Raw genomic sequence first — 13,137 nt, forward strand, 5'->3', positions numbered from 1 at the left:
TTAACTTTTTCTTGTTTATTTTGAGGTTAGATGTATCAAGTTCAGAGAGGTGGAGGTTGAGGTAACCTGCTAGTAGAGTTTTTCTGTCTATTTCTTCCTCTAATTTCCTTAACTTCTCCTCTAAGAATTAGTATGCTATACCACTTGGAGCATATATGCTTAATAATGAAATTGCTTCGATGTCTATGGTGCATTTTAACAGAATATAGTTTCCTTCCTTATCTCTTTTAATTAGATATATTTCTGATTTTCTTATATTAAGATTCCTACCTCCACTTTTTTATACCAGCTGAATCACAACATACTCTGTTCCAACCTTTTAACTTTACCCTGTGTGCATTTCCCCATTTCCAATGTGTTTCTTGTAAACAAGATACTGTTGGATTATGGTTTTCAATCCATTGTGCTATCTGTCTCTGTTTTATTGAAGAGTTCATCTCATTCACATTCTCAGTTATGAGTACTATCTGTGTCTTTCCCTCCATCCCCTTTCCCTTGTTCATGTTTTTACTTCTTTCTTCTGCCTTTCCCTCCACAACAGAGTTCTAATTTTTGACCACTGCCTCCCTCAGTCTTCCATGTCTTCTTTCAATCCCGCCCCCCGCCTTTTAATCCCCTTTTCCCTTACTACTTCTTCTCTCCCTTTTAGCCTCCCCTCCCTTTTCTTTCTCCCTTCCCCTCCTACTGCCTTTGGAGCTAATTATATTTCTGTACTTAACTGAACTTTTTGTATTCTCCTTGAAACCAATCAGCTGAGAGAACCTCTCAAACAATGCTTATCACCCTCCCCTCTGTCTCACTTTAATATATTTTTGTGTTTCTTCCTGTCATAGAATTTAATTTTTCCTGCCTCCTCCTTTTCACATCTTCCATTTCAATGCCTTCCCACCCTTAAATTACGTTCGTCATCATCACATCATTTAATTTATACTCGCTCCCTCCATCTTTGTGTATCCTTTCTAAATTTCATAATCAATATACAATTCTCAAGATTAACAAGTATCATCTTCCCTTAATGGGATGCTTGCCCATATTGTGTAACAAGTTTTTTTTTTTTGTTTTTTTCCCCCTGTTTACCTTTTTATGCCACTCTTGAGAACTGCGTTTGAAGATCAAATTTTTTGTTGAGTTCTGGACTTTGCATCAGGAAGCTCTGGAAATCTCTTATTTCATTGCATGTCCATCTCTTTGCCTGAAATTTTATGTCAATTTTGTTGGGTTATTTATATTTGATTGTAGTCCCGGCTCATTTGCCTTATGGAACATTGTATTCCAACTCCTTCAGTCTTGTAATGTAGAAGCTGCAAGGTCTTTTGTGATCCTTGCTGTTCCTCCTCGATATTTGAATTGGTTCTTTCTTGCTACTTGAAGTGTTATCCCTTTCACATGGTAGTTCTGGAATTTGTCAAAGATATTTCTTGGTTTTTTTTGTTTGTGATCACTTTCAGGAAGTGAACGTGGATTCTTTCAATGACCGTTTCTTTCTCTGTGTCTAGGACTTCTGGGCAATTTTACTTGATGACTTCTTGGATGATATTGTCAGGCTCTTTTTTTCATCATGACTTTCTGGTAGACCAATAATCCTTAGATTTTCTGTCCTGCATCTATTTTCCAGGCTTGTTGTTTTTCTGATTAGATATTATGCATCTTCTTCCCTCTCTTCATTCTTTAGGTTCTGTTTGAATCATTCCTGATGTCTCATCCATCCATTAGCTTCTACTTCTGTGATTCTATTTTTTTCATTGTTTTCTTCACTTTGTTTTTGCATCTCGTTGTACATATTGTAATTGTTCCTTTAAAGGATTTATTTTTACCAGTTAGATTTTGTATTTCTTTTTCCAATTGTTCAATTTTCCTTTTTAGTGAGATGTTATCTTCAGTGAATTCTTTTTTTGTTATTTTTAACGCTCTTGGCCAGTCTTTCTTCTATTTCTCTTGGATTTTAAAATCCTTCCTGAGCTATTGCAAGGAGGCTTATTGTGCTTCAGACCAGTTCATATTTCCTTCTGAAGTTTCAGGTGGGAGTACAGTCTCAATGTTGAACACTCCGGTATTTGCGTTTTGGTCCTTGGCCCCACAGAAAGAGTTTATGAGCTTTTCCTTTCTGCTTTTCTTTTTAGTCATGAAAATAACCCTTTTCACGGCTTTTAAAGTAGATCTCTGCCTCTGTGGCATAGGTACTCTGTCCAACAATTCTTGTGCCTAAAACTTGAAGCTTTGTGTGTTGTGGCCTATGTTTTTTTTCACCTAGAAACTAAAATTCTGTAGCTTACCTGGTGCTGAACTGGCTGGTGTTTGGAACTAGTGGCCAGGCGAGGTCTTTTTGGGGTTTCCTGCTCATTTACCTCGGAGATAGCTAGTTGAGGGTGGAGGAGGGGTGGTCTGTACACCAGAGGCTCCTCTGCTGAGCTAGAGACTAGGAAAGCTCAGTTATCTGGACTAGTGTCTTCCCAATTTCACTGGGGTGCTGAGGCATGCCTGGGGTAATGGTGTTGGCAGTTGCTGACTTCACCCCCCTGAGGTTCAAAATCTTCTCCCAAGTTGGTTGAGGTGGGGCTGTCTGTAACAGCTCTGATCCTGCACTGGTCGCCTTTGGCCAGAGCAAAAGGAGCCCTCCTTGAGATCTTTCTAGCCTCATGGGCTGCGAGTCTTTTTACTTCTTCTGCTGCTCCCACTATTCTAGGGTTTTTCCTGGGGAGAAATTTTCTGGACTCGTCAAGGTCTACAAGGGAAATGAGATAGCAATTACTGATCACTCTGCCATGTCAGCTCTCGGAAGTATCATGTAATTATTAAAGCAAGACAGTGGGTATCCGAGTAATCATGGGGTGATTATGGAACAATACACTTTTTAAGTTATTGACCTTGAAAATAAGATAACTGCAACTAATACAGTAGTCTATACACCATTTTCATATTCACAACTTTTGAGGGATTTGATGGAAGAATTTTTTCTCCTTATTTCACATTTACATACTTAAATACAATGCAGAAATATATTTAAGGGATAGGAGTTTTTTTCATTTATTAGAGATTCTATGTCTGCAAAGAAAAGTTTCTTCATCAATCATAAGTCTACAGTGTGATGTGGCAGATTAAAAAAATAATGTGATATATGTTGCAATGTGAAAGTCATTGCTTGTGGGAAAAATCACATAGTACTTTGACTTCATCAGGTTTCATCTAGAATATTGTAATCAGTTTGAAGTACCATGATTTGAACAGACATTGATAAACTGGAGAAATATACAGCAAAGTGTGAACAGGAAGGAAAACGTTGTTGAGTCTATGTTACATGAAGCTAGATAGAAAAAATTTAAAATGGAGACTTGAAGAGTCTTCTATGCATAACTACTTATACAACTAATGTTGTATAACTACAACTGTGTCATGTTGAGAAAGGATAAGGCTTGCTGTGTTTGAGTTCAAGGAAGAAACAAGAGTGATGAGTGGAAGTTGCAAAAAGGGAAACCTCAGATAATATCATGGAAAAATGTGAAAATTAGAGTTTTCTAAAAGTAGATTAGCATGTGTCAAAAGAATGTTGGTTCTGTTTCTTTGAAAGTTATCAAGCAAATTAACATATTTTTTAAATGACAACATGATGTGAATGTTATGGTAGAGATTCCTTTGGTGTATAAATTGGATAGATTTAGCATTAAGATTGTGATTTGTTGAAATGTTCTTTTTGCTTTTTTGCTTTGCACTTGAAGGTTTTGTAATTCAACAAATATGGATAAAACATTGATTCTCTACGTACAAGAAACTATATAAGGTAATGATTTTTAAAAATAATATCTGTGTTAATAATTTTAGTTCAGTATATTCATACTTAGCTGTATAGATGTTCTGCTCTTGAAACAACTTACAGAATATGCTTAAAGTTTAAAATACTGTTTTTAACGTATATTTAAAATGGGAACCTGTATTTCTTGAGAAATGGAAAATCGTATTTTTTTCCGTGATGTCATGATTCAATCACCTAAAATCTCATGTAAAATAAAGAGAATAGAAGCCAAAACAAATAATTTTTCAAGAGATTATTTGAGACTGAAAAGAGTATATTGTGACTGAAATCACTTCAGTTCTTTAACGAGAGCATTTTATACACTGAATGCTTGATCATATCTGACTGAGAGTGCTTTCCAAAGAGTTTTGAAAACTGATGATAAAGATATGAAGCATATAACTAGTTAGCGGAATGATGATATAATATCATTGGAGAGAAGTAATTTGTACTTTTCCCGTATTTGTTAAATAATCACTATTAAGAAAGAAGATACAAAAGTAAAATTTGTAGTGAATTATTTTTTTTGCTTGGATTCAGCAGAAAAAGATAACAGATGAAAGTCCAATGGAAGATGTGAACCATCACCAGTTGATAACTGAGGGCTTTCTGGAAATAGAAAATCTCATAATACAGATGACAAGCTCAAATATGGATTTTTTCTAGGTTTTAAAATAGTAATGAGTCATCAACTTTTAAAAAATTTTTATATTTGATCTAAGAATTAATTAACATGATGAAGGGAATATATTTTCTTTTTTCTTGAAAGAAAATTGAATATAGAACTGAAATAAAATAACCAATTTGGATACAATAGAAAAGCAAAATATTTGTCGAATTCAATCACAATATGGAACATGAAATAAGGCCATTTAAATTTAAGGTTTATAAAAATATGTATGGGGAATCATGTAGAGTTTGGGGGCTCCTAAAGATAAGGGAATAACTGAAAAAACATCCATTAAGAATTTATTCTTAAGAAGTCAAGCACTGTCCTAAGCACTAGCAATACAAATAAGAAAAAAAAGGAACATTTTCTGCCTTCTATAAGTTTGCATCTTAATAAGGGCACAAAACACATCTACAGGAAAGTGTTAGACATAGAAGAATGATTTGGCCTGAGAAATTAAAGAGGTTAAAATTTCACACATCCTTTTTCGGGCCATTGATATTGTGGATATGACTTCTGTTGTCAGAACAAAATATAGAATGGGAGAATGTGAGGCAAAGCAAAGATGGTGTAGTAAAGGCCGAGATTAGCATAGCTCTTGCTCCAACTTCTCTGCATACCTTAAAAATGGCTAAACAAATTCTAGATAAGGAGATTCAACAAAAAATGCAGTGAAAAAATTCCAACCCAAGAAAACTATAGAGATTGGCAGAAAAGTTTTGTTGCAACAGGGTGAGAGAATAGCACAGTCCAGTGCAGATTGCACCAGCACAGACTGGCTCCAGCAAAGTAGAAGCAGGCATTGGGGCCACTGAATTATCGATGGCTGTTTCTGGACCTCTTAGCCCACAGAAAAACAAAGACAATTTAGAAGGTCAGCAGGAAATCTCTACTGCACATGGCTGAGAGAGAATCACAGACCATGCCATCATAGCCCAGATCACAGTAAACAAGGAGTAGGCCTTGAGAGCCAATGAAACAGGAGGTGCAATGGTTGCATCCAGACCTCTCCACCCACAGAGGCTGAAAAACTGGCCATCAGTAGAGTAAAGATATGTCTTTTTGCTAGCACTGAGGCAGGGCTTATTGCTTTGCCCATATTTGTGTCCAGGACACAGTCCTGGGTAGCAGTGACAGGGTGAGGAGCATCATTACCATAGCAGAGCTTGTGGCTACAGTGGAGTGACCCTGCTCAAAGGTCCAGGGCAGAAAAGAGTACTTGTGGTACTCTTGTGGCAGAACATAGGGGAGGAGAGGAGTAAATACTCTCCTTAGATCATACCTCTTTGGAAAGACTGAAAACTTATAGGATCCTAGAAGTATCTCTGGAAACAACTGCATAAAACCCTAAGGCTTGGGAAAATATTCCTTCCACCCTCGCAGCAGAACTCTACCTTTACAAAGAGTTAGAGTAAGTAATAGACTGGGAAAATGAGCGAATAATGGATAAAAAAACTCTGATTATAGAAAGCCATTATGGTGAGAAAAAAGATCAAAACACACATTTACAATACAACCAATTCCAAAACCCTATATCCAAAACCTACAAGAAAAATACGAATTGGCCTCAGGTCATGGAAGAAATCAAAAATATTTGGAAAACCAAACAAGAGAGGTAGAAGAAAAATTGGGAAGAGAAATGAGAGTAATGCAAGAAGACCATGAATAACTAGTCAACAGATTGGTAAAGGAGACAGAAAAAATACAGAAGAATAAAAGGCCTTTTAATTTTTTTTATTTTTAAGTATATTTTTTGATTTATGTATTTTTAGTTTTCAACGTTAACTTCTATGATGTTTAGACTTCCAAATTATCTTTCCCTCCCTCCACTCCCCTGTCCCAAAGGTGGCATGCAATCTAATACAGGAAATTGATGGAAAATCACATTAAACATAGAGAAAGAAGAAATTAAGAGAGAGACAGACACACACAGAGAGAAAGAGAGAGAGAAACATTAATTACAGAGACAGAGACAGATAGAGAGAGAGAATATCAAGCTTCCATCGTCATTCAGATTCTATAACTCCTTTCTCTGGATATGGACAGCATTTTCTATCATAAGACTTATGGTACTGTCTTAGATGCCTATATACTGGAAAAGAGTTAAGGCTCTCAAAGTTGGTCATTGCACAATACTGCAATTACTGTGAACAATGTTCTCATGGTCCTGCTCACTTCACTCAGCATTAGTTCACATACATTATTCCAGATTTTTCAGAAAATCAACTGCTCATCATTTCTTATGGAACATTAGTATTTCATTACATTCATATACCACAATTTATTCATCCGCTCTCCAATTGATGAACATCCCCAAATTTACAGTTCTTGACCACTACAAAAATAGCTGCTATAATTATTTTTGTTTATACATCTGGGTCTTTGTTCCATTTTTATGATCCTTTTGGGATACAGAAGTAAAAGTGATATTACTTGGTCAAAGGGCATGCACAGTTTTGTCGCCCTTTGGCCATAGTTTCAAATTGTTCTCCAGACTGGTTGGGTCAGTTCACCACACCATCAAGAATGCATTAATGTTCCAATTTTTCCACATTTTCTCCAACATTTGTCATTTTCCTCTATTGTCATGTTAGGCAATCTGATAGGTATGACGTGATACTTCACTGTTGTTTTAATTTGCATTTTTCTAATCAAGTGATTTACAGCAAGTTTTTCCTCTGACTATAGATAGCTTTAATTCAATTCAATTTAATTTATCTGAAAATTGCCTATTGGTATCCTTTAACCATTTCTCAATTAGTGAATAATTCGAAGTCTTGTAAATTCAAATTAGTTCTCTCTGTCTCCCCCTCCCCTATTCTTCTCCCTCTCTCCCTCTCCCCCTCTCTCTCCTCGTGTTGAAATGACATCTTTATCACATACACTAGCTGAGAAATTGTTCCCCAGTATTCTACTTCCCCTCGAATCTGGTGGAATTAGCTTTGTGAAAATATTTTTATATTTGTTGTAATAAAAATTTTTCGTTTTGCATTTTAGAATGTTCTTTATCTGTTCACAAGTTTTCCATGTATATCGACGGGTAAACAATTCCCTTCTCTCCTAAGCTGCTTATAATCTGACTCTTGTTGTCTAAATAACGTATATATTTTGACCTGATTGTGGTATATGGTGTAAGATATTGGTCTCTGCCTAGTTCCTGCCATACTATTTTCCAGTTTTCCTAGCAGTTTTTTATTAAATAATGAGTCCCTACCCGAGAAGTAGCAGAATAGAGATTTATTAAGCAATGACTACAGTCATTGTTTATTATGTCTTGTATATCTAACCTTTTCCAATGATCCAACACTCCTTTTCTTAGCCAGTATTAGTAGGACGTTTTATGGCTGTATACATTTCTATTTATCTAATTTTCTTAAATTAAGATTTATATAATTTTATTATATATAATATATGTAATATATTATGTATTTTATATACAAATTTATATAATATTAATAAATTAACATCCATGGTGTTTGAAATTGCAATTTATATCTGATCATATCGAGACTCTCAATTTTTTCATTTTACATTTTTTTCCTCTACCCTGAATCAGTTTTTCTCTCTATTTTGTTATTTTTAGGAAATTAATGTATTTAAGTTTTTAAAAATCACTTCCATAAATTTTAAATTTTCTCCCCTCTTTCCCCCTGCTACCCCAAAAAAGCACATAACCGTGTATGTGTTCTATACATACGTTCTTATTAAACATATTTTCACATTTATTAGGCTGCAAAAAATGAATAGGTGAAACCATGAGACAAAAAAACAGAACGAAACAGAAAATAGTCTATCTCATTCTACATTCCAACTCAATCGTTTTTTCTCTGGATGTGAATGAAATTTTGCATCGAGTCCTTTGGAAATATTTTAAGTCCTTGTATTGATATGAAGGACTAAGTTTATTAGAAACAGTCCTCACACACTAAGACTGTTATTGTGTAAAATATTCTCCTGGTTCTGCTCATTTCCCTCAGCATCAGTTCATGCAATTTTTTTTTTTAGGTTTTTCTGAAGTCTACCTGTTCATCGTTTCTTATCACACAATATTACTCCACTCCATTCATATACCAGAACGCGTTCAGCCATTCCTGAATGAGGCCACCCACTTAATATTCAGTTCTTGGTCAGTTGCTATGAAAATTTTTCTATATGTGTGTCCTATTCCCACTTTTTATGATCTCTTTGGGATACAGCCCTAGAAGCAGTATTGCTGAGTCAAAGGGTATGTGCAATGTTTTTTGATATTCACATTTTTGTAGCCCTTTGAGCATGGTTTCAAATGGCTCTACAGAATGGTTGGATCAACTTATCAACTTATAGCAATAATGAATTACTCTTCCAACTCTTGCACATCACCTCCATTTATAATTTTCCTATTTTGTCATGTTATCCAATCTGATGGATGTGATGTATGTACATCGGAGTTGTTTTGATTTCTTTTCGTATGACTAAAGACATATTTAATTTTATCATTTGAAAACTGTGTGTTTATATCCTTTCAGTATTCATCAGTTGGGGAATGAATTCTATACTTGTTAAGTTTGACTCAGGAATCTATATATTTTAGAAATGAGGTCTTTATCACAGTCAAAAGTTTGAAAAAATTCTTTTCCAGTTTCCTGCTGCCCTCTGAATTTTTGTTGCATTGGCTGTGTTTGGGCAAGACATTTTCCATTTAATGGAATCAAAATTATCCATTTCCATTTCATAATGTTCTCTATCTATTTTGTGATCTTGAATTTCTTCCATTCTTCATAAATCTGAAAATTACACTATTTCCTGCTGTCCTAATTTGTGTATAATATCAGCCTTTATAATTAGATCATGCACCCGTTCGGAATTTATTGTGGTATACGATGTCAGACTATAATCTCTGCCCAGTTTTCACCACATCATTGTCCAGTTTTCCCAGTAGTTTTCTCAAAAAGTAAGTTCTTATAGCAGAAGCTGAGGTCCTTCTGTTTATCAAACATGAAACTACTATAATCGTTGACTACTATGCCTTACGTACCTCACCTATTCCACAGATCAACCTCTCTATTTCTTAATCAAGCGTTTTTTGATGATTTCTGCGTTATAACACAATATGAGGTGTGAAAAGGTTAAACCACCTTCCCTCCTATTTCTTTTCATTTAATCCTTTGCTATTCTGTACATTTTGTTCTCCTGAATGAATTCTGATATTGTTGTTTTTTTTTTAACTATAGAAAATAATTTTTGTTAGTTTGGTTGGGCACTGAATAAGTAAATTAATTTAGGTAGAATTATCATTTTTTTCAAATTAACAAACTGTAGTTGTTTTCCCAAAGATACATTTTTTCCATACACATCCATCATACATTGTAACCAAAAAAAGCAGTGTACATGAAATAAGAGAAAATAAATTAAAAATCCATAGCATAGGTAAGGAGGCTGCTCTAGTCTGGAGCACACCTGAGTTTCCAGCAATATAAGAAGGCTCAAAAGTTTCTTTTATAAGAATGCCTGCTAGCAAGGGTTCCAGCAAGGTAGTTGATTGGTTTCTAAGTCAGTCTTGAATATCTGAAACAGTTCTGTGTTTTGTTTTGTTTTCCTTAGCTTTTAGAATAGCCATCATTGTCTTGCAATAGACAGAGCTATCACGTCCAGGAAAAGAGTGAGTGAGGAAGGGAACCACAGAGGCAACGTAAGATCCAAATGCAGCATTCAAAGGTAATTGCTCCAGTGGTGCCTGGGGAGGGAGGAGGGAGAAACTCCAGGGTTAGCCGTCTTCTTTGGGGGGGGGTGTACCAGCCATTTTTTTCATGGATCTGCACCAGGGACTTGTAGGACTGCTGTGCTCTTGTCAGACTGTATTGAGATTTGTTGGCTCCAAACTGTACTCGTGCTTTCCCTTTCACCAGGGTGGCACTGATCTGCATGATCACGGACTCTATGGAGTAGGCACTGCTCCAGCCCTGTTTGGTGAGAAGTTCCATGCAGATGGCACCTCCACCCAGAACATACCCTCCTAAGAGGACTGGAGAGACAACCCTGACAAATGGTAGGTCAAAGGGAAAGTTGTCTTTAAAAGGAAAGTTGAGGAGAATGAAGTCAGCTCCTTCTTTCTCTTTGAGGATCTGGAGATCGTTGTGCAAAGCGCTGTCCTGGTCAACTTTGAGGAGTTTGACGTTCCAATTGACTAGTTCGACTGCATAGTTTCCGCCTTTCAAACTTTGTGATCAGTAAATATCCCTGAGCTCCTTCATCAGCCTGTCAGGGGCCTGCACCGAGCCAGACACTGCGCCATTTAAGTAATCTTGCCTCTGGTTCTTTTTAATTTTCTCTAATATGGCCAAGTTCTCTTTCCCAATGCCATCATTCTCAGACTTTTTCCCCTCATCTGGCTCTTCTTCTTTCATTCCATAGTGATCTAAGTCCTCTGTATCCTCAGGCATCTCTTCATCTTCATCTTCTGAAGCAACATCTTCTTGTGTGCACTGTTCTGCTGGCAGGGGCTGGTCCAGCATCTCAACATATGGATGCTGAGGGAGGTTGTACAGTTTGCACAAGTCAGAGATGATCCTCTTCAGATGCTGCAACAGCAGAGTATTCCCTTTCTTTATGTCCACAAGTCTCTCCAGTATGGCAGCCAAGTTAGGGTCATCAGACTCCACAGACCAGATTGGGGGCACCGCAGGACAAGATTCCGTGATGTTGCAGTGGATGCTGACGGGCTCCCCGGGCGCGGGGCCCCGCTGGGGGAGGTGCGGCCCGGGCGCCTCCCCGGCCTGGACCAGCAGGAACTCACAGCTCAGCTCGTCCAGGCAGGCGCTGGCAATGCGGAAGCGCTCGTGGCCGTGGTGTGCCAGGCCTAGAGGCCTGTGGGCTACCCGAGTCTTACCTTACCTCTATCGGAGGTCGTTGGCTGGCCAAACCGGATACTCATATGAGAGAAGAGACCTATCAGAGTCGAACAAGGGTTGAGCTTTATTCAGGGTCTTGGTTACAAGTGCAGGGGGAATTCTTCCTTAGGAGGGAGAGAGAAAGATCTCCCAAGGAGGCAAAGATCTTACAATAAGAGATTGGAAGTAGAAGTGTAAGTGGGGAGAGATGGGGAGGGGGGAGAGGAGAGAGGAAAAGCGGAGCCTGCTGTCCTCACACGTGGCCCCTCCGCCCAAGAGAGCCTTCAGGCTTTCCTGACCCCAATTAAGCTCTCCCGTCACGTAGTTTACAAGTCAATACCGAGTATGTTAGGTAACAATGGGTGTGCCCAGATCCGGGACAGCCTCGAGAGCGGGGATGCTCCTCCCATCACGTATCTCACGGGAAGAGGCAGAAATACACCAGATAGCTTGGTTTCCTCCTCGATTCCCTGTTGTTATTATGGGGGGCCTCGTGAGAACTCTAAGATTTAGAAGTTCCCACCTTTACCCGCCCGAGACTGTCCACACGGAATTGAGCTTCCAATCCCAGCAGTGGTGGAAGATGGACTCGAGCAGCTTCAGCTCCTGCCTCAGGCAGGGCCCCGGCCCCGGCCCTCCCCCCCCGCCGGCATCACCCCCTGCCCCTGCCCCAGCGCCCCCAGCTGCTGCCTGGCCCGGGTTGCTGCTGCTGCCCCTGCGGCTGCGGCTGCTGCATCCTCCGCTCCGCTCCGGGGCCAGCGGGCCAGGCACCTCTGGCCTCCCCTCAGCCTCCGGGCTCCGCCGCTGCCGGCCACACTTCCTGATCCCCCCTAGAATTATCATTTTTAATATAGGAGTTCATCCTGTCCAGGAGGGAATGATGTTTTGGTTTTTTCCAATTATTTAGATCTGATTTTATTTGAGTGAGAAGTGTTTTGTAATTGTGTTCATATAGTCCCTTGGTTTATTTTGGCAGGTAGACTCAGAAATATTTTATAGTCCTTACAAAAACTTTAAATGGAATTTTTCTCTTTATCTCTTGTTATTGGACTTTGTTATTAATGTATGAAAATGCACACGATTTATGTGTGTTTATTTCACATCCTGCAACTTTGCCAAATTTGCTTATTATTTCAAGTATTTTTTTAAAGCTTGATTCTCTGGGATTCTCTAAATATATCATCATATCATATGCAAAGAGTGACTTCTTACTTTCTTCTTTGCCTTTTCAATCTTTTTCAATATCTTTCCTTCTCTTATTGCTAAAGCCAATATTTCTAGTACCATACTGAATAACAGTGGTGATAATGGACATTCTTGTTTCATACCCAATCTTATTCGAAATGCAACAAGCTTAACCGCATTACTTTTTGTCTTTGGTGTTGGTTTAGATAGACACTACTTATTTTTTTTAAGGAAGGCATATTTACTTATTCCTATGCTTCCAGTGTTTTCAATTTGATGGATGTTGCATTTTTCAAAAGGTTTTTATCTGCATCTATTGAGATAATCATTTTTCTGTTAATTTTATTGTTAGTTTGATCAACAATGTTGATGATTTTTCCATTATTCAACAATCCATGCATTCTTAGTAAAAATCCTACATCATCATAGTTTATTTTCCTGTGATAAGTTGTTGGGATCTTTATTACTAATATATTTTTAAAAAATTTTTTGCATCTTTTTTCATTAAGGAAATTTGTCTATAATTTTCTTTCTCAGCTTTGGCTCTCTCTTGTTTAGGAATCAGTACCATATGTGCGTCATAAGAAGAATTTTGTAGGGCCCTTTCTTCATCAGTCTTAAAAATAACT

At 37.7% G+C, this 13,137-nt stretch overlaps 1 pseudogene; it reads right to left on the bottom strand.

The window, feature by feature from the left end:
- Positions 1–9,760: 9,760 nt before the first annotated feature.
- Positions 9,761–11,170, bottom strand: LOC140512504 (ubiquitin-conjugating enzyme E2 Q1 pseudogene; annotated as a pseudogene).
- Between the last annotated feature and the right edge of the window lie 1,967 nt (positions 11,171–13,137).

Source organism: Notamacropus eugenii, chromosome 6 (genome assembly GCF_028372415.1).
Source record: "Notamacropus eugenii isolate mMacEug1 chromosome 6, mMacEug1.pri_v2, whole genome shotgun sequence".
In the NCBI taxonomy this organism is placed as follows: domain Eukaryota; kingdom Metazoa; phylum Chordata; class Mammalia; order Diprotodontia; family Macropodidae; genus Notamacropus; species Notamacropus eugenii.